Source organism: Poecilia latipinna, unplaced genomic scaffold, assembly GCF_001443285.1.
Source record: "Poecilia latipinna isolate Pla-1442-1.1 unplaced genomic scaffold, P_latipinna-1.0 Scaffold4798, whole genome shotgun sequence".
NCBI lineage: Eukaryota > Metazoa > Chordata > Actinopteri > Cyprinodontiformes > Poeciliidae > Poecilia > Poecilia latipinna.
The window spans coordinates 23,754-28,539 of record NW_015117414.1 but is presented as its reverse complement, the minus strand read 5'-3'; the positions used below and the strand labels follow the sequence as shown (position 1 = coordinate 28,539).

The 4,786-nt window shown below is 46.8% G+C and overlaps 1 pseudogene; it reads left to right on the top strand.

Moving 5' to 3' along the window:
- The first annotated feature begins 3,778 nt into the window (after window positions 1–3,778).
- Window positions 3,779–4,786, top strand: part of LOC106943029 (structural maintenance of chromosomes flexible hinge domain-containing protein 1-like) — an 18,275-nt pseudogene continuing 17,267 nt past the window's right edge.

Genomic DNA, 4,786 nt, shown 5'->3' with positions numbered 1-4,786 from the left:
GGTCCAGCAACTGAGCTGGTCCGGGGTAAAGTGTCCCACCGCCAGCTCGGTATCATTTCCGAACCCCCCTGCCCCTAAGAGGGCGGGAGGGTTGCCGAGTGGACTGCCGGGGTTGAGAAGCGATGCGAGCCCGACCCCTGGAAGCATCCCACTGGCCAAGAGGAGGCCCCGCAGCAGGCCGTGGCTGCCCCACGGAGGGTGTAGACGGGGCTGGATAAGTACGTGAAAAAGATGCAGAGCCACTCCCAGCAGGGCGCTGCAGTCGCCTGCGATGAAGGCCGGCCAGCTGCTGCCTGGTATGAGAAGCCTGGGCCGACCGCTCCAAGGCTGCAAGTGCAGCAGAGCCAAACAACTCCCCAGGGACCACTGGAAGACTCATCAGGGTCTTTCTACAAGCTTCCGTAAGCGGAGACTGTGCCAGCCAGACCTGGCGTCGTGCCTGGACAAGGGTAGACAGGACACGGCCAATTTCCCTGGACAGAAGAGCAAATGCATGAAGAGATGCGTCCATCAAACCTTGAGTAGGTGCATCAATCGCCAAGCCCTCCAGAGAGGCTGAAAGACCAAGTAATAAATGCGACAATGAATTACAGAGTCGCCCCAATCAAGCCCCCGAGTCATAAGCTCTACAGAGCAGATCATCAGTCACACGACACTGAGGACGAGGACACTTAGCATTAGCTCTCAGAACCTCATCCGGAACCACAATGAGGGATGCTATGGCAGGTTCGACAGAAGGCATGCGACCCAAACCAAACTTGGGCGCATCCTGCATGGCCGCCAGAGCCCTGCCATCAGAGGTCGGTCGTGAAAAGGCCTTAGTATCTGCCCAACAGGCATGAACCTCCTTCACATAGTCAGCAGATGGGGGAACCATAAAGGACGACCTAGTAGTAGGACACCGAAAGAAAGCACTGGAAGTATCAGGCTGGCTCTGTATGGCATCCAGCTGCAACCGAGCAAGCGCAGTTCTCAAAGCGCCCACAACCGAATCATCCTCTTCCGATTGAGAGCAGGAAGAGAGATGCGAACTGGCTGTTGACATATGCGAGCCAGATTCAAACTGATCTTGAAAATCAGTACCAGACGCTGCCAGGGATATAGCATCATCGTCTAAGACGGAGAGCCCTGAATCCATGCTCTGCCCTGGGTCTGGGTCTCCAGTCAAAACAGAGCCTCCACTGTCTCTAAGGGACTCGAGCAGTGCTTTCATCTGCTCCAATTCGGAAGTAAGATGGGCCACCTGCCCAGATAGGCCTTCAGAATCCCTGGAGCTCTTATTGGTCCTCTTACGTGGAGGCTGCATAGCCTCAGGAGCCATACGCTTCACAGGCTGGCTGGCACCTTGAAGGTCAGCCAAACGAGCGGTACGCAGGGACAAGGGCAGCACAGAACAATTAGGGCAGGCTGCATCAGTCAAGGACTCCTTTAGGTGTTCCAGGCCCAAACAAGAGAGGCACAGATCGTGTCCATCCTCCAACTGGAGAGGGGCCAAACAGAGTCTGCAGCCCGGCACGTCCAGCATCTTATGCTCACAAGACAAGGTCAGGTCGAGCTGAAACCGCCACTCTTGACACTTAGTCTAATGGACTAGGGAACCCGGTCGAGCAGAAAACGCCACCAAGGGTTCCTAGCAGAAAAAGAAAGCTGCAAGGAGCACTACGATCACCGTAGCACGGTTGCAATTTCGTATGAGGCAAGCCGAACACTGCTGCACAACGTAAACAATAAGCAAGCCCGAAAACGGCTGCAATTAAACAAAAGACAGGCAAGCCGGACACGGCTGCACAACGTAAACAATAAGCAAGCCCGAAAACGGCTGCAAGTAACAAAAGACAGGCAAGCCAGACATGGCTGCAACGTTAACAAAAAGCAAGCCCGAAAACAGCTATGCTCACAAGCAAACACAGCGGCACGATAAAGAAAAAGCAATCCTGAAAACGGCTGCAATTAAACAAAATACAGGCAATCCGAACACGGCTGCACAATACAAGCCGATACGGCTAACCAACAAGCCGGTCGGAGTTGGCTAACGCTGTACCTCCAGCAACAGAAAACCGACGCGGAGAGCGGACGCGCCGCCGCCCCTGTCGATTTAAAAAGAGAAAAGCAACTCACCAATCGAAGAACAAAGTTGCAACAATGAAGAGCTTGCGCAGCCTCTGGAGGGCGAGAATCCCCGCAGCTCCGACCGTAGTCTCGAGGCTACCAGCGGCAAGCAATAATCAAATTCTTACCACCTATTCAACCTGCATGCGAGAAGATGAAAAGGGACTGAGCTGTCATTGTCACGTGACTATATAGACTTACCGGCGTCACCGGGGCTCACACGTGACCATGTTGGTATAAGATTCTCGACCTGTGCATGCGCAAGAGTGATCATTCAGTGCTTTTAAGCACCGCCTCTGGCGGTCAGTAGGGATGAAATAGAACCTCAGATTTGATGCTTCTTGGTCTAAACACTGAATGTTGTCAGATTTCACTTTATTTAGGTGAGTTTTGATGCTCTGTAATGGAAGAGGATTAGGGCCACCGGGAGAAAAAGAATTCTGGCTGCCGCACATTTTCACGCCAGCGAAAAAGTGTGCATATATTTTCGCAAACTTTGATTTAAAGTTAATTTTTCTACATGCTGATTTGTGCGTAAAATATGGCGCCACACATGTTTTGTGCGTACACGCTTAATGCATTAGGCCCATAGTGAACTGCCAGGCAGCCACTCCCCTCTGGCATTCCCCTCTGCTGCACCTTTCTGCAGCTCTTCTCTGCCTGTTAGTGATGAGGACCAGGTGGACTCAATCTCCTAGCAATCAGAGAGTGCAGGTACTTTTAATGTGACCGACCTGTCACTCCTGTTTGAGCCAATGTGGAGCAAGCAATGCTAGTAGCATTTGAAATCAAAACTGTGCAAAAGTCTAATAATGGTGTTGATCACTTGCTGAAACTCATTGGAGAAGTACATGGACTCTAATTGATTTTTGAACTGAACAGTTTTAATGTGTTATTGAAATCAAGCGAATAAGTAATACACTTGGTGTTTGTGGTAGAAAGTGAAAAAGAATAAAATAATAAATGTTGGACAGAATGTTTTGACTATAAAAATATATTTAACAAAATTTTGATAAATATTCTCATTTATTTATTAGTGTTGAATTTTACTATGAATTATTTGCTATGGGGATACTGTACTGGGGAAGACCCAGGACACACTGGAGGGACTATGTCTCTCGGCTGGTCTGGGAACGCCATGGGGTTCCCCTGGAGGAGCTGGAAGAAGTGGCTGGGGAGAGGGAGAGGGAAGTCTGGGCCTCCCTTCTCAAACTGCTGCCCCCGCGACCCGATCCCGGATAAGCGGAAGAAAATGGATGGATAGATAATTTGTTATGCATTATAATTTGGGGATATAACTGGTGTAAAGGGGTGGAAATCTGTTTGATTATTTCACAATGTATTTATCTTGTTAATTTCGGAATGTAATAGATGTTTCTGTTTCTTTTGAGGTGTTTCACCTATGTGTTGAAATGGCTAAATGGCTACAGTGACCATCCATGCTTGAATAAAGATGGATCAACTAAAATTAAGGCTCTTCATTGAGTGAAATCCAGTTGAAAACTTCATTGTAGAAGACTTTTCCCTTTCACGTGGAGAATTGCCCAAGAAAACAAAACCTAAAAACTTGACATTCCTGTTACTCAAACTCGAATTCAAATCTTGAACTCAAATATTATTTTCTTTAAGAAATCAAGCTAACAGTCATTTCTGTGTTGCATCGTTTCAGGGCCCTTAGCTGTGGAAATTCTTAACAGAAATAACAAATCGATCTCATCCAGGATTCAAACAGGGGTTCAAGGTGGAGGGATAAAACTGAATGTTGGACTCAAAATATTCTTTCATGGTAAGATCAGATGTATCATAGTCATATGATTGGTGTTATGTAAGATTTTATTACTTATTTTATTACTGAATTTAATTTGCATTGCTTGTAAGTTCTTCATTGTTCTGTCTCTTAGTGTAGATTTCTCTTATTTTATGCATAGGTGCCAAAGAAGTCAAACAACCCAAACAGATTTGTCATTTCAGAGCCCCGTATATACCTGGTCATGGACACCGGTTCAAAAAAATTGGTTTGTTTCTTTTTACATCCTATCCTTCTGAATTTTTCACGACCCAAAAGAATACCAATGAAAAAGTGTTTCCTTCAATGCAGGATCCCTGACCAATCTGGGGAAGTACACTCTGACTCTACAAGCTGAGGTAAGTGACAACGCCAACAACAGGGGCATAACATCCTATGGCGGCAGACAGCTTCCCAGCTACGAGCACAAGTTCACAGTCAAAGGTAAAGTGACTTTATGCGACCGATATGGAAGTGGTTTCATTTTCTTCCACAATCCTTCAGGCAGACACATTTGTTTTGTTTTTTTTGTCCTTTTAGAGGGAAATGCAGAGATCTTTACTATTGGTCCACTGAACCCATCTCTGTGCATCGGAGTGCCGTTCAGTATTCCAATGCAGATGACCGATTTTTATGGCCACCCCACAAAACCTCCTCCAAATCTCCAGCCTGTTCTTGAATGCAGGTGAGTCACTCTTAAATGTATTTATATTTACATGATTTCAGACTGCATATTTAGTCTTTGATTTTTTTTATTTCTTGTTTTATTTGTGCTTGTTCAGTGATCTGGAAGTGAGTTTTGAGACAACGGCCACCAGTGGGAACAGCTTTACCATCAAAGGTGTCAAAGTCATAGGGGAAGTCCAGAATTACCAACAGACCAAGGTAGAA